Source organism: Triticum aestivum, chromosome 6B (genome assembly GCF_018294505.1).
Source record: "Triticum aestivum cultivar Chinese Spring chromosome 6B, IWGSC CS RefSeq v2.1, whole genome shotgun sequence".
Classification (NCBI taxonomy): Eukaryota; Viridiplantae; Streptophyta; class Magnoliopsida; order Poales; family Poaceae; genus Triticum; species Triticum aestivum.
The window spans coordinates 726,114,736-726,138,616 of NC_057810.1; the positions used below are offsets into that span (position 1 = coordinate 726,114,736).

General features: G+C 42.2%; 1 long non-coding RNA gene across 5 annotated transcripts; it reads left to right on the forward strand.

The window, feature by feature from the left end:
• Nucleotides 1-2,250: 2,250 nt before the first annotated feature.
• Nucleotides 2,251-13,940, forward strand: LOC123140110 (uncharacterized). 5 transcript variants are annotated; one of them, XR_006469793.1, is made up of 9 exons: nucleotides 2,251-2,441; nucleotides 2,552-2,606; nucleotides 2,742-2,838; nucleotides 3,296-3,378; nucleotides 4,605-4,815; nucleotides 5,408-5,504; nucleotides 5,596-5,730; nucleotides 6,983-7,085; nucleotides 8,038-8,587. It is a non-coding gene; the product is annotated as an uncharacterized lncRNA (long non-coding RNA). The 5 variants fall into 5 exon arrangements; XR_006469791.1 differs by having other exon boundaries at nucleotides 2,252-2,441; nucleotides 7,017-7,085; XR_006469792.1 differs by lacking the exons at nucleotides 6,983-7,085; nucleotides 8,038-8,587 and adding an exon at nucleotides 13,709-13,940 and having other exon boundaries at nucleotides 2,253-2,441.
• Nucleotides 13,941-23,881: the final 9,941 nt, after the last annotated feature.

Genomic DNA, 23,881 nt, shown 5'->3' on the forward strand with positions numbered 1-23,881 from the left:
ACAATTAGGACATATACACTGTTATTCCACTAGCAAATACAGTGCAGATCCACTGACAAAATACACTGAAATTACATTGTAAAATAATCGGGGATTACACTACAAATTGCTTTGGATTTACACTACAAATATTCTACCTATGCACTAGAAAATTACACTGGAAATCCACTACAAATTACAATGAAAATCCAGTATAAATTACACTAAAAATCACTCTAAAAAACAATGGGGATTGCACTGTAAATCACTGTAAATCCAAAATAGGAATTACAGAGTAAACCACATACTCACTAAAAGATACTAGTGAAGAGAAATGGTCTAGGGATTAAAGGCCCAGGAACAGAATACATCCGTTAGAATTGACTTAATACATCAGACTACTACGTACAACTAAGCAAGTAGCCAGCATCACATGAACAACTCGAATGCCAACAACCAATCAATTACAGATCAGCAGATCAAACTGACGCACATCCCAGCTACCGCAGCTACCGTGCTTAGCAGATCAATCAAACACATCCCAGAAACGGCGCAACCTAAACAAATCTACACGGAAAAAAGCTGCAGGGGATGGATACAATCATCAGACCTGACAGACAAAACCAACTCCCAACCTAACAGATCACAGGAACAACAAAAAGGGAGGGGGGGTGATCCGACGAACAAAATCGCCAGCGGCGGAAATGGGGACGGGTCGGTGCGGGGCCGAGAGATGCCGCAGATCCCGACGGCAGGAACAGAAGGGAGACGGAGGAAGCGAGGCAACACGACGGAGAGCGCAGACGAGCCACCACCAAGACACTGGATCGAGCGGCGAGGCGGAGCTCCAAATCGCCATGGCTATCTCTCTCTTGCTCGACTCTGTTCGGGGTTGCGTGTTTGAAATGACAAAGGGTCTGGGAGGAAGAGGGTGACACAGACACGCGGGTGTTGCGATGGAAAAAATAACGTGTCAGCCACACGGGCCCGATAAGAGAAACGAGACAAATAACGGGTCAAACACACGAATCTCAGCGCACAAATCACACGGCACAGAAAACGGATAAAAGCGAATTGTTTTTATCCCGATGTAAATTAGCGGATCCGTTGATTTTTCAGGTTAGGCCCACGTGGGCCTATGGCAAGGAAGAGGCATGGAAGGCGTTGACTGCGAGGTGGCGTGGGAAGACCCCGAGTTCAACGCCGTGAGCGAGCGAAACAAGGCGAACCGTGGCAACGGGGGGACACATCGTGCGGGAAACCTCAGCACTGATCCCTACCAGGCCAAGCTGGTATACATATACTCCCTCCGTTTCAAATTAATCGTCGTGGTTTTAGTTAAAATTTGAATTAAAACCACGACGAGTAATTTGGAACGGAGGGAGTACATGGAACAACCTGCATTTATTTCCCCTCAGGTTCCTACTTGATACGCATAACATTTCTTTGGCGATGCAGGAGGCAAAGCTAGGGAGGCCTTGTTCCAAATTTGAGACATGGGATTCGATGAGGATGAAGAAGCCCGATCTGTCCCAGCCTCAGCCTCAGCTTCCCGAGTACTACGGCACTGCCCAGGAGGACGGTGCTGAGTACCTCAAGGCGTTGGTCGGGTTTAATCCGGAGGTGGATGACCCTAGAGGTGCAGATCCCGACGAGAGAGCGTTGGTCGTGTCGGGGCGAGGCTTGCAGCACGGCCGTCTGCGTGTTCTTGATAGGGTGACCCCGCGTAGTCCTACTTTGAGCCTCACGCGGGTCAAGGCTACCCTCACCGTCGACGACCCCGCTATCCCGCCTCCTTGACGGCCTTCCCAGCCTAGCTACGATGTAAGTTTTCCTCATTTCCATCCTCTTTCCGACAATACTTGCTGAGTTGCTAAGTTGACGAGATGGTTCTGATAGAACCTATAGATTGACTAGGCTAGATGAGTCCGGTAGTGTAGAGAGACGGGGCTGTGGAGATTACCTGCTCCCTGTCCAGAGGAGCTCGAGCCACCTTCCATGTGGTTGCGGTGGCGATGGTGATGCCTGAAGCGATCTGTTCCACGATCTATGTTAACTGGCCCGGCTGTCTGTCCAGTGGGCTGCTGCTCCACGGGCCAAAACGGGCGCCTGTGGTGCATTGGGCCTTGAGCGAGCTGGCAGCCCATTCCGAAGGAGGGAGAGCGACCGCGTCGGCTTTACTCGCGAGACCAACCCAAAAAACTAGCGAACGGGAGCGCATCTATCCGGAATCAAGCCGCAGAGAGGAGCGGCCGGTTCCATCCATCGAAGACAGCCGGGTTGCGTCCGTCCACCTGAGGTCATGGATGGGATCGATCCCAGCGACCGGAGGAGCGGGATCAAGGGGAAGACGAGTCCATCCGGTCGATCTCAGCGATCGGCGGAGCAGGATCCGGGTCGAGCCAATCCAATCCAGAGGTGTGAGTTGCGGGCGAGGGAGAGACACCTGGTGTACTGTACTGGTAACTTGTCTCCTCTCCTTCAATCTCGCAATCATGGCATTGTTCTGCTGGAAACTGCTACGCTCCCCTTCAAGCTCACGATTATGGCCTATAATCATTCATTCATTCAGGCCTATTACCATTCCTTCATTTGCTTGATGGCTGGTAAAGTCGCAAACCTCGCAGGTACTATATAATGCTTCCCTCTCTGGCTGTCTATGCACATCTTACTCCAGCAAGAACATCTTCTTCGGCGACAATGTCCTCGTGTCGTCTCAGAAAAAAGATACTCATATCCTCTCCCAACTAAAATATGTGCAGGTGCTATGCGTTGGCAATTGATTTGAGCATATTCTGCAGCTTCCTATTGTCCATTCTTGTGCTCAGTCGTTCATCATCTGAAATGACTTGTGGACAGGTAATTACTCCTTCCAGCTTTTGCTATCATAAACTGCATCCTGAATCAGTCAACTTTCACTCGGTCTTGACCTGTGTTAGTTTACATTGAAGCATACGATTGAGAGTTGCTCACAAGTTAGCTCTAGGCACTTATGCTTGGTCGCTGGTTCTGTTCTTTATGTCAAAAAGATTGTGACAATTCTTTCTTAATGCAGCAAATTCTTTCTTTAGCCTAAAAAAAGAACGATTGAAGTATAGCATGTCAGCATTAGAAGTATAAGGGTCTTGGTTGCTCTTGTTAACAAAGTTACATCGTATGGCTTTATTGCTGATCTGTATGCCTACATTCGCCATCCCCCAAGTCTGTTAGTTGGAGATATTTCTTTGGCAGAGCTACCATTGATGTTGGTCATCTATACATTGCTATTGAATAATTTATGGGTTATTTGTTGACATATATTTTTGCTCTGTTTTAGGTTGATGCTATGCTTCAGGAATTGGAAAAGGAGATTGATGATGTGGATGCACAAGTCAGAAACCGCTGGCAACTGCTTGATAGGTATGTCAATTGCATGTGTATCAAAGTCGTTTCATATTGCATGCCAGTCAGCTAGTGCATTTGCTGCTGGGGAATTTCCTCTAGGAGTTGGACCTTCAATAGGGTTTGTTTAGGTAGGGAGGGCTAAGACCAATCCGATCAAACCGAAGTGATTGTTTCGGTAGTACTGAGTTTCCTGTCGATCTGTAGGAATTGAGCCGTATCAGTGATCACTGTGTGCCACCCACCCCTAAGTGGTTGTTTAGTTGTTCATCGCCATTATTCGATATCTGTTCTTGTGATTTATATGCTGCTCTGCTGCAGATACGTCGTCTCTTATCGCCCCTACACTGAACCCACCCCTAAGTGGTTGTTTAGTTGTTCATCGCCATTCTTCGATATCTGTTCTTGTGATTTATATGCTGCTCTGCTGCAGATACGTCAACACTTATCGCCCCTACACTGAACCCACCCCTAAGTGGTTGTTTAGTTGTTCATCGCCATTCTTCGATATATGTTCTTGTGATTTATATGGTGCTCTGCTGCAGATACGTCGACACTTATCGCCCCTACATTGATCCAGGAATTTACCTTTTCTCAGAAAAATGCTGATTTGGTAATATACAGCTAATTACTTTAAAGCAATAGCTAACAGAGGCAGATGTAGAATAATGGATGCTACTTCTCTCAGTAACTACCCTGTTACCGTGACTGATAACAGAGACAAGTAGAAAACTGTCTCTACTCCCCGCTGACGCTAATAGGTGGTTGTCCCTGAGGGTGCGAGAGGGGTGCAGCAGGAGAGGGCCTGCACGGGGAAGGTTAACTTGCCCTTATATTATGGGACTTAGGCTGTGCATAAGTAAACCATTTGTCATGCAATCTTTCTTGCTTGAAATGTAAACCATGTACTCCCTCCGTTCCAAAATACTTGTCATGGTTTTGGTTCAAAGTTTAACTAAAACCATGACAAGTATTCTGGAACGGAGGGAGTACCTGGGTTGATGGGCTACATAAGTACTCCGTAGCAGAAACCTCTTATATTATGGGGCAGGAAGGGAGTATGACAAGTCTGCTTGTCTGCTTGTTTGTTTGCTATTATGAATCACATCCTTGATTATACATCCAAAACTGATCATAGATCCAGAACAGAAGTGCAACTATTGATTGTGTACCTGCAACTTGTGTGAACTGATTGAGGAGGTTTCAGGGATTCATGATAAACTTGTGTCTTGTGTTGTCAACAGGCTGCCAATGTATTGGATAGGCCTAGATGAAGGAGCAATCATCAAGCCACCCGCTCATCAGGTGGTGGAATGCCTGCTTGGTGGCTTCCCATTCATTCGCAGGAATCATCATGTTCAACTTGGTACTGAGTTGATCCTGCAAGCCAATGAAGATTCAGACGATGTGGTTGCTCTGGAGGCTTGTGACTCTGGTTTGTGTTCTGTTAACATGGTAAATTCAACATGTCAAGTTCTAATTTTACATCCGATTGGTTCTCATTTCTGGATATCTTCACATTTTATCCGTCTGACATCCTTCAAATTCAGTATAAGGGTCTTAGTTATTTTTGGTAGTACCAACAAATACTGTTAAGAACACCACAATGGTTAGTTTAGCAAGCATGTTGTAACCTGTAAATTATGGCTATGCTTGGTTCAATGCTATAATTGAATCTATTTTCTTGCTGAAGATTCAGGGCAGTGGCCTATGTATATCAGTTATCAATTGGCTTGATTTAGGCTGCTGATAGTCAGTGTCTCAGTGGACACAAATAACTCAAAAGCTATACCTTTATCTGTGCTGGCAATCAAATGTATATAATCGCAACCGTGAGACCAGTTATTACCGTAGCCAGCAGGTCTCTCTAGTAAGCAGTGACTGGAAGTTGTCATAATCCATCCCATGGATTGCTACCCCAACGTGTGTTCCAAGGGGCTTACCTGTTAGAATTGATGCTTGTTTCTACGAAGTGCTGCACTTGTTTCTACTAAGTTTTAACAGTGAATCTGTTGGGTCACCTAAATCATATTCTGTAATTGTGCAGCAAAATCTGGCTCAGGCAGGTGATTTCGGGAAGGAGCAGGAAGCTGCTGTATTGGTGCTATAGCAGAAGAGGGATGCATCACGGGGGCATTTTCAGGGTTAGTTGCAAAGCTCCTCCTAGCAATGGTTGCAGCATTTGTTTTTGGTATGGCGATTTCGATCCTTAACACCCTTTTTCACATATACTAGATGCGGTTGATTGCTTGAGGAAGTTAGCTCCTCCTTGGATGGTGCAGTGCAGTGCAGCAAATTGAAAGTTGATTCATTCATTCTTGGGAGGAATGAGCTTCTGCTAGCAATGCTTGGAGGAATCAGCTTATCAAGGTTGGTTATGACGCTGCCATTGTTTGCTTAAGCATGATTTGCTCCAACCTGCCATTGTGTTGTTGTACTACTAGTACTAGTTGAATTGCATGCTCCTTGACCTGTTTGACTGCTTCAGTGAACATGCATGCATGCTTGTTGCTCCTGCTTGTTTAGATATGCATGTGTGTTGTTTTCTTGTTATATCCTTGCAGTTTCATGTTTGACGATCCATGTTCATTGTCAGAGTGTTGGTTTTGGTCAGGCAAAGCAAACCTGAGAGGAGTGAGATCAACCTGTGACATTAAGACGTTCAAACGTTCCAAAAAATAGTAGTGACACTTTTTACAAAACAATTTTTTATACAACCTAAAAACATGGTTATGTAATATAGAAAAAGTTGAACAATTAAAAAATATATTTTGACAAAAAAAACCACACATTTCAAAAAAATAATGTCCGTGCCATTTTAAAAATGTTAATAGTTAGACGAAAAAGGTCGTAAACGGCGAAAGTTCTTTGTTTTGGGAAGATAATTGTTTGGATGGATGTCACCTTGCTTCTCAGCTCCGAAGTCTATAAACAATACCTTCTAAAAACAAAAAAACTGTTAAATATATATCAACAACCGGTGTGGACTAGAAAATAGTTAGACGGACATTGCATAGTTTCGCTGTGGTTGTGTTCGACAGAACTATGATTCGTCGAACTTTGTTGGTTTGGAATCAGATCGTTTTGAGTCCCTGGAATTAGTGTCCTATTAGCCTGTGCAATGTGTTGTGTAAAATTATCTGAAAAATGTTGTCGAGCAGATTAAAGACCATATAGTCAGAGATCGTAGCACCCACACAAAGTGCTTTTGTGTAATAATAATGTCCTTTTGGCTTACGAATGCCTCCCCGCAACCAAATGAAGAACATACAGAAAGGAAACAATGTCTTTTGCAAATTCAGATAATTTGTGCAAAAGAGAAAACTAAACCTAGATATTAGTGAGTGCTTTCAGATAGATACCTCAGACTTGCTATTTTTAGTGGATATTCGAGGAGATCATGGAAATACATTTGGCTCTGAAAAAAATCTTTGTAAAAATGCACTATTTGGACCCGATTTTGGTCTTCCCGCAACCTTGTCGGATATCTAAATGCCACGAAAGTTTGCATGCATGTTGGATGTTGAATTTTTTCACTTTTCTTTTTTGAATTTACTGTACATCAGTAGCAGATGAACCTGGACTTAGATAGCAATTACTTGGTATAACTTTTCTCTTCTAGGTATGGTTGTGAATTTATGGGTAACGTTTTTTAGTGCGAGACAGAAGACCCCCTCTCCTCAAGCAGTTTCTTAAATGGGCCGTCCAACACGGATGACTATCGGGTTCTTCTCCCTCTTTCCTTTTCCTTTTTTACCTCTTTTATTTACATTTCCAAAATTGGAAAAAATGATATTCAAATTTTAAAGCTAAAACAAATTGCATTAAAAAAATGTTCGGGACATTTAAAAATGTTCACGCTCTCAAACAAACTGTGGAATTTCAAGAAAATGTTTATAAAATGTAAAAACAGAATATTCGGTCAACTTTTATAAAATGTTTGTACCATTCAAAAAAATGTTTGTGACATGTAGAAAATGTTCACATATTCCCAAAAATGACTGTGACATTCCAAGAAAAAGTTTGAACAATTTTAAAATGTTTGCGTAATTTTATAAAAAATATTTCATATCATTTAAAACATGCGCATGACATTAAAAAATGTTCAAACGTTCCAAAAAATAGTAGTGACACCTTTTACAAAACAAATTTTTATACAACCTAAAAACATGGTCATTTAATATAATTTTTTCTTTAAACATTTAAAAAATATATATTTGACTTAAAAAACCCACACATTTCAAAAAAAAAGTTTGTGACATTTAAAAAATGTTAATAGACTGTAAGACAAATGTTTGCATAATATTAAGAATTATTTTTGCATCATTCAAAACAAATGTTCAACATGCATTGGAAAAATGTTATTCAAAGGAAATGTTCCAAACATGTAAATCGAAGAATGTTCCAAAAATTGTCATGTATTTGAAGTTTGAAGAATGTTGAATGTTTCAAAAACAACATACTAAATTTTTTTCAAAGAAAATGTTCCAAAAATGTCATGTATTTGAAGAATGTTGAATGTGTATCGAATTTTTTTACACATGTATACATAAACGTGCAAACAATGTACTTTTACGCGCAAGGATCGTTTTTATACTCTCGCAATTTAGATTTTTAGGTTGTTCATTGTCTTGGCTTTGACGACGGCAATGGCGGCGTTGAATAAAATTTCTCCAGATCCTACTCCGACGAGGCGATCGGTCCTATGGTTGGGGATGGGTTTGGAAATCAGTCTGTTCAAGTAAGGATGGCGTGGCGGCGGCGACATCCTTGTGGTGGACCTGTGTCCTCGGGCTCCGCCTTTGCGACCGTGTTTGCTCCATGGCAGCGCAGAGCTTGGGAGGAAGTCTAGGAGTAGATGCATATTGTGGTCTGCATCGGCGGCATCTGGAAGATTATGAATCGTGTGCTGGATTCGTGGTTCATGGATGGCAGGTGTGGTTTTCTCCCCCGGCGTCTTAGTCGTGTGGGGTTGCCAGTTCTGGAGTTTGATGGCGTGTCCGGGTGTTGCCCCGGTCTGAATCGTTCAACAGTAATGGTTTCGCGTTTGGTGAGCCAACCTGGAGGTCCGCAAAGTTGCATATCGGCGATGGAGCCGCTTTGAGCTCGGGTGTGAAGGTGATCCGCTATTTTTTTGCTTTGGTGGCTGCTATCGTGGTCCCAAAGGCATGTGACAAGCGTTGGTGTCAAGTTCAGAGGTTTCTTCGGTCTTGATTGTAATTTTACTTCTTGGTTGTTGTTGCTTTGTGCAAAGGCTAGCGTTTTGCTGTCCAGTTTTGTCAGGTCAGTTTATACGTGGCATGTGCTATGATCCTAATGATAGAAATGAGACACGTATTACCATGCAAAAAAAGAGATAAAGTAAAATAAGATAAACTGGTAAAGAAATACAGGAAACCAACACATGAACAAAACAAAAACAGAAGAAAATGAAAAAAAAGGAAAAATAAAAAGAAAGAGGCAAAAAAAACCCGAATAAACCAAGGAAAGGAACATACAAAACCAAAAAATCACTTCAAAACAACACAAAAATGAAAAAAAAACACATGCGAAACCAGTCTTGGAAGATTCCTTGGTAATCGCTCCGCGGGGACCCATATTGGGCCGGCCCATCTAGCTCTCACCTACTATGAGATGGAGGCAAAGTATCACTGTAGAGCCGATTAGGAGAAGCGGTGTCTACAGCGGCCTTATGTGGGCTGCTTCCATAGTTGGCCCACTTAAGATAGCTTCTACACACATCTGTTTCCACTACAGCCACAATCTCGATCTTTCTTCTTCGAAAGAGCCAGAGGTTCGTATTAAAGTGCGTTCCCTAACTGGTTCTCTAAGTGGTCTACTTTCCTCACTGTTTTCTTAAATTGATGCCAGAAAATAAACAATTGGAATCATACGAAATGCATGTAAACTAACTGAAAATTCTAAATAAATCTAAACTAGAATGATATCTTCCGAAACAATTCTTCAGAATGACATATGCCACTAAAAAATTGGTCATCACTAAAAGGAAAAGGATTATCACCGGTATTTAAAATTGACATGACTTTGAAGGAATGTCCTCACTATTGGTAGCTGAACCTCACTATTGCTATATGTTGCAATCTCATACAAGAATATTTTACGCAGGGCCTGCAAATCAACCTGTTGGCACCCACAGTTTTGGTGGGGTTTGACTTTTTGTATATGTGATATTATTAATTTCTAAAAAAAATGGCAATGAAAGAAAAACTTACAGTTGAGAACCATAGAACTCCATTCCGCGGTAAGTCTTGAGAATTTTCAGTAGGAAAACACCTATATCATACCTGGGGATGGAACATATATTGACTAGCATCTTAATTTGTAGTGATTTAAATCTATTGAACTAGCTTGAATTCAAATGATAGAAAGGAGGAAAAGAAAAAACCAAAAAACTATTGAAGATAATAGTTAACCTAAAATGGGTTCTAGGTACTGGAATAAATCTGTAGTCGAAGTCCCTAATGTTGAATGCAGTGCAGTTGGGGTAGGTCACGACGAGGAGTGTCTTATAGTTGAAGGCAACACTGCCTATGATAGTTGTGAATTTATCATTTCCAGATCTGACAGGATTCATAATATCGTAAACCCTTCTAGTTTGTAGGTTTGCGGTAATCACATTCTACTGTCTATCATTGAAACAAGGTAAGTGCACGTGAGAAGAAGAAAATTTCTTTTGTCAAAGATATTGTGTTACCCGTCCATGTAATGTAAATATATTGGATGTTGTGTTTTTATCAGGAGGTTTTTCAAATATAACATGAAACATATCATCCATAGAAATTTTAGCATTATCAAGTTGTCCATCTGCATATCCCCTCGGCTACAATCCAAGAATATTGCTGATTAACATTATTGAAAGATTGTTGGATCATATCCAAACGGGAACTTCCCTTTTAAGGTTCTCATCAAAGATGTGATTATTGCCAAGCAAATGTCTTAATAAATAATCACTATTGTAAAGGATCTCATCTATTACCGGTTTCTCATGGTTCATACCATAAAAATCAAATATCACCCTAGGTTCCCGCAGTATGTAATAACACTCATTCATAAGGACAAGGGTAGCTATCTTCTTAGCTCTAGGATCTTTTATAATGGGTAACTCATAAAATAATTTTTGCAAGGAAGGATGAGTACGAATAAATCTTTTCTCAAGTTTAAGAACAAGTGCTGAAATAGCTTCGGCGTAAGTTTTAGTTCTTCCAAGTATAGGAGCATCATCACAAGTCAAAGTTCCAAAGCAATTAAAGAATTCTTGGATGTCACCTTTTCCTATAACATTCCCTTGTCCCAAAAAAAATTCAGCATCCAGATTAGTAGAATGTGCAATTTTAGGAGTTCTACCATCATTTGTTTCTGCCATACCAAAATCAGTCATGATGATAGGTTCAAAGCAATCAAAGAGGCAAAAGGAAAATATTTTTGTATTTTTGTAAAAACTTTTTAGGAGTGGGGGAGATGAAAACAAGAGGCAAATGGCAAATAAAGTAAATTGCAAGGAGATGAGAGTTTATGCGAAGGTACTTGATATATGTTGATGATGTCTCCCTGGCAACAACGCCAGAAATTCTTCCTGATTTCTTATATCTGCGTTGGTATTTCCCTGAAGAGGAAGGGATGATGTAGCACATCAAAGGTAAGTATTTCCCTCAGTTATAAAACCAAGGTTATCAATCCAGTAGGAGAATCAAGCAACACTATTTAAACAACACCTGCACACAAACAACAAATACTTGCAACCCAACACGTAAAGGGGTTGTCAATCCCTCAACGGTATTGAGATAGATTAAAGTGTATGATATTTGATAAATAGATCTAACTAAAACACAAAATAAAATAAATAAAAGAAAATTTCAGCAAGGTATTTTTGGTTTTAATATGATAGGAAATACACACGGGGCCCATAGTTTTCATTAGAGACTTCTCTCGAGAGAATAACATACGGTTGGTAAACAAATTACTGTTGGGCAATTGACAGAAAAGCAAATAATTATGACGATATCTAAGGCAATGATCATGTATATAGGCATCACGTCCAAGATTAGTAGACCGAAACGATTCTACATCTACTACTGTTACTCCACACATTGACCGCTATCTAGCATGATCTAGTGTATTAAGTTCATGGAAAAAACGAAGTAATGCATTGAGAACGATGACATGATGTAGACAAGATAAACTCACGTGTGAATAAACCCCATCTTGTTACCCTTAATAGCAACTATACATGCGTGTCATGTCTCTTTCTGTCATTGAGATTGAGCACCGCAAGATCGAATTCAGCACAAAGCACCTCTTCCCATGGCAAGATAAATCAATCTAGTTGGCCAAACAAAACCAATAAATCGGAGAAGAAATGCGAAGCTATAACAATCATGCATAAAAGAGTTCAAAGAAGACTCAATTAATATTCATGGATAGATCTAATCATGAACTCACAATTCATCGGATCCCAACAAATACACCACAAAAGAATTATATCAAATAGTACTCCAAGAACATCAAGGAGAACATTGTATTGAAGATCAAAAAGAGAGAAGAAATCATCTAGACACTAACTACGAACTCGTAGGTCTGTGGTAAAGTACTCACACATCATTGAAGGGGCAACAAGGATGATGAAGAACCCCCCCCCCCCCCCCCCCCCCGTGACCGTTGCCCCCTCCGGCAGTGCCGGAAAAGGCCACTAGATTGGATCTCGTGGTTTTGGAACTTGCGGTGGTGGAAAAAGTATTTTGTCGACTTCCCTAGGGTTTCTAGGATTTTAGAGTATTTATATAGGCGGAAGTAGGCCGGTTCCAGTGGCCCCCACTACCCATCAGGGCATGCTAGAGGCTCCTGGCGCGCCCTGGTGTGTAGTGGGCCCCACAGGCCTCCTCTTGTGTGCTCTAGAGGCTTACATGGTCTCTTATCAACAGAAAAAATCTCCAAAAACTTTCGTGGCAAGTGGACATCGTTGGGTATTGATATTCTGCGAAGTAAAAAACAAGCAAAAACTAGCAACTCGCACTGGGTACTAGGCTAATAGGTTAGTCCCAAAAATGACATAAAGTTGCTAGTAAATGTATATAAAACATCCAAGATTGATACCTTAATAGCATGGAACAATAGATACATTGGAGACGTATCAGAGTGTATAGATGATAGTGTAATTATAGATATAGTTAAATTTTTACATTGTGTAATCCCTCAGATATGGTTAAATAGGTACCTATATGGTTAAATTTGTACATTGGTGCTTCGAAAACGAATATATTTGGGGTAGTCCCTCACCTATGATTAAATTTCTACTCTAGAATCTCCCATAGATATATTTTCCTAATCCTATAGTACAACCACTATTTCAATATTTTTTAAGCCATATGGTTTAAAGATATCAACCATTTGTTTGTATTAACTATATAATTAACACAAGTATGAAAACAAAATAAAAGATTTTGTTTCAAAGTAGAAGAATTCAGCGCAACGCGTGAGTTTGTTTCAATGTTATATATTACAAATATATAATAAATAAGTAATAAAACTAATAAACTTTGTTTTGTTATTAAGTATGCCAAGCAAATGTGTTAAAAAAGTATGTCAAACAAGTGATGAAAAAGTATACTCCTAAACAAAGTAGTATAGTAAGTATAAAAATTTTGTATAAAAGATATATATATATAAGGATATTATCAGAAATAATATTATATGTTTACATATGTTATAAGTTAGAGATCAAAAAATGTAACATACTCTTATCCATCAACTCGACCCCACAGCCTATATTTTCTCCACTCTTTGGATAAGAGACAGCCGCTGCTGCTTCCGTTGAGATTAAAGGTCGTACTAGGCAGAAAAACGAATATTTTCTTTAAGTTCCTGCACCACACAAATATTAAAACCAGATATACTCTATGGGATCACAAGGGTTGAAGAGAGTAAGTCATTACTAGTATAGTGTTATGTAGCTTTTTTGCGCAATTTCTCTCCATCCACAATTTTTGGCTCAGCTTCCATTAGACGTAGCTGTAGGTCCTCCAAAAGTCTCTTTTGGTTCTCATAATCACTCATTGCCTGCACTGTTGTCAAATTAGATCGCTGTTTTGGACTGTAAAGACCAACATTAATTTTAACTAACAAAATTAAAGTATGTTACTATTTATAGGAAATATTTTCAAGGTCAGGTAAATGTAAGCGGAATCTTGAAAGATGTTTTGCTAGCTATTTTGTTGACAACAAAGAATATGTCTGTACATTACCACTGTTATTTTACTTGCAGTTATAGTGCTATTTTACAGCACATACTCCGTGAAGATTCTGATACTTGCTCCTTTGCTGTTTATGACAGGTTGTCTAATTTTCAAAAAGAGATATACATACTGGTACGCATGACTAATTGTGAAAGTGTAAGACTCCTAAAGATGCAATAGTATTTTGTTGTTCTTATATACTATTAATATATTATATTTCAAAGATACTCTCCATATTTGGTGTGTACTTGACTGTACGATGAAGTTTGATTTTTAATCAACAAAACATCTATAAGATTTTTGAAGAATTTCGTGCCCTTTATTTATGGAATATTATTTTCAGGCCCTGGTATGTGGTCATGTGCTTGTAAGTTGTGAAGGGTTGTGATTCCACCTTGGACTGGTTGATCTATTTTGTTTGCTCCAAGGAATCTGATATGTTCATTTAGCATATGTCCTACTGTACCTTAACAAGGCACGATTTTCCATGATTTCTTTTTGACATGATCTGTTATTGTCGATGAGTTGCCATTAGTGCTAAGATGTGTCTAGAGAACATCCTATTTACATCAATTTATTTCTGTGTTATTGTGTGTGCTGGATCTTCTACTTTTGCTGCCATACTAGATCTAGTAAGTATAATGGTTGTCTGTTCATTTTACACTTTTATTTTCTTTTGCAGCTTTGGAATATACACTATATTATTATCATGAACATGATATTACTATGTGATAATGATCATGAGGAGCATACATATACACTATATTATTATCATGACAAACATTGACTATATATTTTGGAAGAAGATATATATATTTTTTGTTGGGCATAAGTTAGAAGAGAACCTCAATAGCACATCACCACCGCCAACGCCTCCAGATATTTTCTATAGGCATTTTCACTCATTTCTCAAGAAACACACCTTGCCTATCATGCATGTAGTACTCTCTCTCCCTCTGTTCACTTCTATAAGACGTTTTAGACAGCTGAAATTGAACTGTTTTGCATGTTTTCTTAAATGTCTAAACGGTCTTACAAAAGTGAATTGAGGGAGTAGTAACATTGTTTGTCTCAATCTTCAGTGTAAGCTGCACTATCCTTCGGACCATTTATTTCATAAAGCAAACCGAGGAATATATATTAGGTTAATAATCAAGTCTGAAATTTGAGTGAGGATCAAGTCTTTAAATTCATTGCAAACCATGTTTGGTTGAGCTTCACTACCAAAACTAACAAAACAAGAGCGACTAAATCGGTTGAAGCCTGAAAATGCAGAACACATACACAAGAAACAAAGCAAGCTTCTTCAGTGGCTTCCCTATACAAGGAAACTATCACCTTCGATGAACTGAACAAAATCAAAGAAATCAAACTAGAAGACTCGATCAGCCAGCTCGCGGGACAATAGGTTGGACTCAGGATTATCTCAAATAATCAAAATTTGTAAGATACATCCGATAGCTACATGACCAATAATCAAACTTGCATATACAGATATAAAAAGGGGTAGCAACCTTAGTAAGATGCATGAAAATAGCATCAAACGACGTGCTCTAATCAAGAATTGGTATTTTTACAATATAGGTTGGTTACTCACAATTCAACATCACTGGATAGTATATCAATGCAGTTCTGATCTGAATTTAGTTGTAGTGATTCTGGTCTGAACTTAGTTTTATCAAGGCATAAATTAGAGCCCAAAGTTGTATTAACCCCAAATAATAAAAGAGCTCACAAGTTTCTTCTTTATCGGTGCACTAGCTAGTGAATTATAATTGCAGATGACTCCTGGGTAATAATAATTGAGTGCAGTCATGTCATTTTCTACATCTTTTTCTCTCTTGATAGGAACTAGAACTCAATCAAGAACAGTGCCAAATATTACAGAGCGTTGTTGCAAGATCCAGGATATAGCATTAACATCTTGGGGAGAGGAGGGGGTTATCCTTACCGGCGATGTAACAGTGGCTGGGAGCAATCCCAATGTTTCAACAAGATGATAAAGGGAAAGAGGTGATGCTCACGTTTGTGGATCTGGAGCCATCACTCACCAAATATGAACCAGAGAAACATGACGAGGTGGTGGTCGTCGTCGCCGGAGGGGAGATCTGGGGAAGGGAAACGGTGAAAGCTGCGGTCGGTCGCCGTCGCTAGAGGGGCGGAGCTTGGATCCTCAGCACCGGGGGGGAGGGGGTTGGGGGCGTCGCTTCAATCGCTGGCGGAGGAGCTCGGAGGCGGTCAGGGGCGCTGGATCTTGGTCGACGGCGCTGCCGTTCGCTCATCTCGCTTGAGCCGTGGGTTTCCTCCCCGAGCTCTGGGATCGTGGGTTTTCTCCCCGTGGAAAGGACGTGGGTCGGGCAGGGTTACCCGAGAACGATGCGGTCCAAATGACCAAATCGATTTCCCTGGGCCAACTCGGCCCGTGGTTCTCCGGCCCCGGGAAACAGCGGGGATCCCCCCGGGAAACCCTGCAACCAAATGAGGCCTCACAGTGGAGAAAAGCCGGGGTACCCTCCTTCCCGCACCAGACCGCAGCTTCCCCTAATGAAACGAAATGTTTTTTGTATTGCCCCTGTTAGTCGTCCTATTTACGGCAGATGCCACCCTATGGCCCCGTTTAGGGTTTCCCTGCTCCAGCCGCCGCCTCCGGTCGCCGCCCCGCCCTTGCCCTCTCCGGTCGCCGCCACCCCCACGGTCGTCGTCCAACGCCGATGCCTCCGGTCGCCGACGAACTCCGCCTTGTTCCCGTCGCCGCCGAACTCCGTGCACCTCCGGCTAGCTCCTGCCGTCGCTGCCCACCCCCGACCACCTTCGACTCCTGCTTGGTCCTCGCATGGACGCCCAGCTCAAGGTATTGCTCCTGTCGAATAGCATGCTTCCTCCCGTGCACATTTGTGGCACAAGCATTCAAGATTGTGGAGAAGATTTGACGCGCACCTAGATAGCTCGTATACCAGTAGTATCTTCTTCATGTGCAAAGTTAACCATATGCATCAATGTCCAGGCATTGCCGATGACAATATAGTAGCTGCACAAATAGCAGAGCACAAATTTAGACAACAGAAGTATAATTCAGATGTCAAATTTGCCAGAAATGTTCTTTACTAAGCACTTTGGAGCACTATATAGTGAACCAATTATATAAAAATAATTAGTGTGATGGGAGATTCTGGTTTTACCTTTTTAGATCACGAGGAATTGACCAATTTTGGATTCTGGTTCAGCGACACACTGCTGCAATAGTAACATGATCCCATTTAGCTGCACCTGTTTCCTTCCATGCAAGCAATTGGGAATGGTTACATGAGAGATTTGATCGCTATCGTTGGTGTAGTGGGGGAATCAACTTTAGGGAGCGGGGTAATGCTGTGGGTTCTACGCAGATCCAGGTCTAAAATTCTACCCTCTATATATTAAATTCCCGCTGGATTTTTTCTGGGTGTCTTTGTTGAATAAATTGGTCCCATAGGGTCACGACTCACGAGCTAGGTTTTTATCTGGCTTCAGTGCTTGATTGTGCGGTCGAAAGGGCCTCCTTTTATTTATATATTGTGTGATTGCTGGCTGTGGTCTGCGTAATACTGTTTTGTGTGTGAATTTTTGATCTTTTATCTGTATAGATTCTCATTTCCTGTGAACTAATGCCAGCCGATGGCTGGTTTGGAGGGTCAGGACACCTTAGCCCTGCAACCATTTCTTGCTGCGGCCATTAGAAAGGTAGCTTATGTGTCTTTATGGTTGCATAATTTTGATGGGGGTGTTTCCAGTGGCGGAGCTACAGGGTGGCCATGGTGGGCCGCGGCCCACCCTGGGATTTTGACCCGGCCTATACTATATAGATGGGCCAGAGAAGGAAAAAACGGCCCAACAACACTTTGACCCAAAACAACCAACGCTCTCGCTCTCAGCCAGACCCCAGGCACCACGCACATACAGGCATATAGCACGCTGACCCTCTACCCGACACCCAGCCGCCGGCCGCCCCCGTCTCGGCCTCTGCCTGCCTCGCGGCCTCGCCGGACGCCGGTCGCCGCCCTTGCCGGTCGCCGGCCACCCAGGAGGCTCCTCTGCTCCTGGCCTCCTGCCTCCCCATTGCGCCCTCGCCCTGCCCGACGCTCGGCGCCAGCCTTGCCACCACCCCCGGCCGCGACCCTGCCCTGTCCCGGCCGCCTGGCGCCCCTGCAAGCCGGCGGCGCCGCCCAGTCCGCACTACGGCACTCGGCTCGGCCTGATTTTGAGGTACCGTTCATCCATTCCCAAATTCCCCAATTTTTGATTTAGGGTTTGCTTGCTATTTGTTGTGTTGTGCACTGCCTGTGTGGTAATATAATTTTTGATCCGAGTAATTACTAGTTACAAGGTACACCACAACATCCTAAACTGAGAAGAAAAGGCTAATTCAGACATCTTACACTGGTTCATGGTTGCATCAGAAATCTAAGACTGTTAATTTTGTTTTGTACTTTTGAGGTACTGAACTGAATGTTGAACTTACTGTCCAGGTCCAGCCATGCTTAATTAAACAGAATTCATGTTGTATTATGGGTCTTAATTGGATTGAGGGGATGTAATAAGGTTGTGTATTTAGTTTCATGCTCACAGCATCTTCACTCAAATGGCCAGTAGCTTAAGCTACTGTTGGAAAGGCGTGTAATTTACGCATGCTTTCAAACAGAGTTGGAAAGGAGTACCAAACTAACCATCTGTTCCTTCCCTTTTCTGCCATGAGTTTAGTCAAGAGCCAGTTGAGAAATAAGAAGGGCGATAGTCTTTTGGATGATTGTCTAGTCACATACATTGAGAGGGATGCTTTCTCCGAGGTGAATGAAGATGATATATGCTACGTCTTGAGCTTGCGTTGGTTTTCCTCGAAGAGGAGAGGGTGATGCAGCAAAGTGTAGCGTAAGTATTTCCCTCAGTTTTGAGAACCAAGGTATCAATCCAGTAGGAGGCTCCTCAAAAGTCCCACGCACCTACACAAACACAAACAAACTGAGGACTCGCAACCAACGCAATAAAGGGGTTGTCAATCCCTTCACGGCCACTTGCGGAAGTGAGATCTAATAAAGATAGTATGATAAGAAAAATATATTTTTGGTATTTTATAATATAGATGCAAAAAGTAAAGATGCAAATAAAAGTAGATTGGAAGCAAATATGATAAGAGATAGACCCGGGGGCCATAGGTTTCACTAGTGGCTTCTCTCAAGATAGCATAAGTATTACGGTGGGTGAACAAATTACTGTCGAGCAATTGATAGAAAAGCGCATAGTTATGAGATTATCTAGGCATGATCATGTATATAGGCATCACGTCCATAACAAGTAGACCGACTCCTGCCTGCATCTACTACTATTACTCCACACATCGACCGCTATCCAGCATGCATCTAGAGTATTAAGTTCATAAAAACAGAGTAACGCTTTAAGCAAGATGACATGATGTAGAGGGGTAAACTCATGCAATATGATATAAACCCCATCTTTTTATCCTCGATGGAAACAATACAATACGTGCCTTGCAACCCTTTCTGTCACTGGGTAAGGACACCGTAAGATTCAACCCAAAGCTAAGCACTTCTCCCATGGCAAGAAAGATCAATCTAGTAGGCCAAACTAAACCGATAATTCGAAGAGACTTGCAAAGATAACTTAATCATACATAAAAGAATTCAAAGAAGATTCAAATACTATTCATAGATAAACTTGATCATAAACCCACAATTCATCGGATCTCGACAAACACACCGCAAAAAGAGATTACATCGAATAGATCTCCACAAGAGAGGGGGAGAACATTGTATTGAGATCCAAAAAGAGAGAAGAAGCCATCTAGCTAATAACTATGGACCCGTAGGTCTGTGATAAACTACTCACAACTCATCGGAGGGGCAAGGATGTTGATGTAGAGGGCCCCCGTGCTTGATTCACCCTCAGGCAGAGTGCCGGCGAAGGCTCCAAGATGGGATCTCGCGGATACAAAAGGTTACGGCGATGGAAATTGTGTTTCGTGGTGCCCTTGGATGTTTTCAGGGTACGTAGGTATATATAGGAAGAAGAAGTACGTCGGTGGCCGCCCGAGGGGCCCACGAGACAGGGGGCGCACCCTATAGGGGGGGCGCCCTCCTATCTCGTGGAGGATCCGGTTGCTTCTTGACTTGCACTCCAAGTTCTCTGGATCATGTTTGTTCCAAAAATCACGCTCCCGAAAGTTTCATTCCCTTTGGACTCCGTTTGATATTCCTTTTCTTCGAAATACTGAAATAGGCAAAAAAACAGCAATATGGGCTGGGCCTTCGGTTAGTAGGTTAGTCCCAAAAATGATATAAATGTGTAAAATAAAGCCCATAAACATCCAAAAGGGGTGATATAATAGCATGGAACAATAAAAAATTATAGATACGTTGAAGACGTATCAATATACTTGATACCTTCATGGCAATACAAAAGCGTAAGCCAGAAACATAGTCCTTTTGAACTTCTCAAGGTATGTACTATGGTCCATGTAGTATGTACTATGTAGGCTTTTTTATGCAAAACAGAGATTTAATTGAGGATTTTAGTGTTTTTGCAAGTCCATATTGTGATATTGATCTATTTCTTTGTGATATTGGTAATTAGTTAGAACTTTCACATGTCATATTGCTTATCAAAAAAATTGGGGCGGACCACCCTGGTGTCAAATGCTAGCTCCGCCACTGCCTATAATTGGTTACATGAAGGTAAATAATATACCCATACTATCCTTTTGTAGATAGTGGAGTTGGAGTGAACACTTGCACATCACCAATCAAACTCTGAGGTTGTTGATCTTAAGCAAAGGGTACAATACCCAACTATTTTTACCAGTATAATAATCATCAATGGGCATCAACAAGAGATTTGGATTTCATTATTGTCTTGTTTCAGATTGAGTAGCTCTTGTTTCAGAATAAGGAGCTACAACTCAAGTTAAAGGATTCAATGCTTCAGAGGCTCGACCATTTGGAGGAGGAGGTGATGCATTACATACACTCATTCCTCCATTTTGGATGGTGAATCTAAAGGATCTCTAGGAACGAAATTCACTCCCACATAATTTTTTTGTATGATCATCCATAAAATTAAACCATGAGTACGGCAATTTCTTACCATTAATTTGATCCTCTCCTAAGATTGGGCAATATGTTCATGCTCAAGTTGCTTAAAATTCACGATTTTATTTCTAAGAGAAATAAATTTCGCGGGAGGAAAATACTTGGCAATAAAAGCATCTTTACACTAATCCCAAGAATCAATACTATTTTGAGGCAAAGATGAAAACCAAGTTTTAGCACAATCTCGTAGTGAGAACAGAAATAATTTTAATTTGAGAATATCATTATCCACATCTTTTTTCTTTTGCATGCCACACAATTCAATGAAAGTATTAAGATGAGATGCATCATCTTCATTAGGACTACCAGAAAATTGTTTTTACATAACAAGATTTAGCAAAGCAACATTAATGTCATACGATTCCGCACTAGTGACGGGAGGACAATCGGGGTACTAATAAAAGCATTATTATTTGTATTGGAGAAATCAGAGTATTTTCTTGATACATCGCGACAAAGCAAGCAAACAAGCAAAAGCGAAAAGGCAAATGGAAAATATTTTTGTGTTTTTGCAAAAACGTTTTAGAAGTGGGGGAGATGAAAACGAGAGGCAAATGAAAAATAATATAAATGCAAGGACACGAAGTTTTATGTGTGGTACTTGATAGGTGTTGGTGATGTCTCCTCGGCAACAATGGCATAAATTCTTCCTGATACCTGTGAGCTGCGTTAAGATTTTCTCGAAGAGGAGAGCATGATGTAGTACAGTAGAGATAAGTATTTCCCTTAGTTAAGAACCAAGGTTATCAATCCAGTAGGAGAACCACACAAGATACCATGAACAACACCTACACACAAAAGAACAAATACTTGCACCCAGCATAAACAAGGGGTTGTCAATCACTTGGCGGTGAATTGCAAGGATCAAGTCTGGTAATGGTAGACAGATAAAAAGGTAAATAAATTGCAGCAAAGTATTTTTGGATTTTAATATATGATAAAGACAGACCCTGAGGCCATAGTTTTCACTAGAGGCTTCTCTCTTCAACATAACATACGATGGGTAAACAAATCACTGTTAGATAATTGATAGAAAAGCGGTCATGAAGATATTCAAGGCAATGATCATGTATATAAGCATCATGTCCGAGACAAGTAGACTGACTCCTACCTACATCTACTACTATTACTCCACACATCAAGTGCTATCGAGCATGCATCTAGAGTATTAAGTTCATAAGGACGGAGTAACGCCTTAAGCAAGATGACATGATGTAGACAAAGTAAACTCCATCAATATTAATAAACCCCATCATTTTATCCTTGATGGCAACGATAGAAATACGTGTCATGTCCCTTTCTGCCACTGGGATTGAGCACCGCAAGATTGAACCCATCATAAAGCACCTCTCCCATTGCAAGATAATCAATTTATTGGCCAAACCAAATCAATAGATCAGAGAGAAATACAAAGCTTTAAATCATGCATATAATAATTCAAAAAAATACTCAAATAATATTCATGAATAATCAGATCATAAACCCACAATTCATTGGATCCCAACAAACACACCGCAATATAAGATTACTGCTACTTCTTGAGGTTGCGTTGGTTTCTCCCTTGAAGAGGAAAGGGTGATGCAGCAAAGTAGAGAACTATCTTGATTCTATCATAAAATCGTCATGGATGTACATGCATGACAAAAAACGCGACCTACTGTGACAAACATGTATCATCACGGAAGTGTATTTTTTTGTAGTGGAAAGCACCAATGTCGGCGTCAAAACCGGCGGATCTCGGGTAGGGGGTCCTAAACTATGCGTCTAAGGTCGATGGTAACAGGAGGCGGGGGACACGATGTTTACCCAGGTTCGGGCCCTCTCTATGGAGGTAATACCCTACTTCCTGCTTGATTGATCTTGATGAATATGAGTATTACAAGAGTTGATCTACCACGAGATCATATAGGCTAAACCATAGAGGCCTAGCTTGTATGGTTGTGATAATGAGTATCCGCCTATCCGGACTACGCTCTTCGGTTTATATAGACACCGGAGAGATCTAGGATTACATGAAGTCGGTTACATTAGAAGGAATCTACATGATTGATCGCCAAGCTTTCCTTACACGCCAAGGAGAGTCCTGTCCGGACAGGGGTGCAGTCTTCGGTCTTCGTATCTTGATGGCCCATCAGTCCGGCCCATGGCTGACAGGCCGGACGCCCGAGGACCCCTCAGTCCAGGACTCCCTCAATGGGGCGGTCACGGATGGAGGCCGAGGCACGGCCCGCGAACACCCACATCGCTCTGGCAGTCAAAGCCTGGCGAGCGGCGTCATTCGTGCGCGAGACGACGGGCCGCACGCCACTAAATCCAAAGATGGAGTCATGCCCCCCGCAGGCGGTGTAGGGCCCTCTAAGGGCAGGGTCGTGCTGCCGACGGGTGGCACGGCGACATCCATGACGCCTACGCCGACACCCACGACGCGCTCTTCCCAGGTCGTGTGCAATGAGCAGCACCACCACGTTTGTGACCCCGGGCGCCTCCGCGGGAAGAGCCCTATGCGCCACTCACGGGACGCACCAGACCAGCATGCTCGTTGAGGCGCTGGCAAAAATGGCATGCAGCCGCAAGACCGCGATAGAGCTCCTTCTAACGTGGTTAGAAGTCGGAGCGCGTCACGGTCCATGCAGCTTTCGCCACCACCCACGCCGGCAGAAGCCTTGGCGCGCGCGCAGTTGCTCCTCGACTTCCCTCCTGTTGCGGAAAAGCTCGATGAGTGGAGAGCCACCATCTGGATCCTCGTCAGCATCGCCAACAAAGATGAGCCGCGACTAGCGGGGCCCTCCGGCCGATGCTCCGTCGAGCCACCGCATGCCAGTGGTGGAAGGACCGGAGGTGCTGCGGCCACGATGCACTCTCCTCCTCCATGCCAGCTACCGCGGGTGCTGGTCTGTCGAGACGAAGCTTGTGATAACATTTCCATAGCGTTGTCCGACCCACGGACCCACTGCGATCAACGCCAAGTTCTCCGAGAGTGAGCCCATGAAGACGCTCGAACCACCATCGAGCGTCGATGCCAAGCGCGCCATCAGTCAGATAGGCGAGCAGGGCCCACTATGGACCACCCAGCACCGGGGGGCTTTGGTGGCCTACCCTACGAGGTGGGTTGCCCAGCCTTTACTCGTGAGTTGC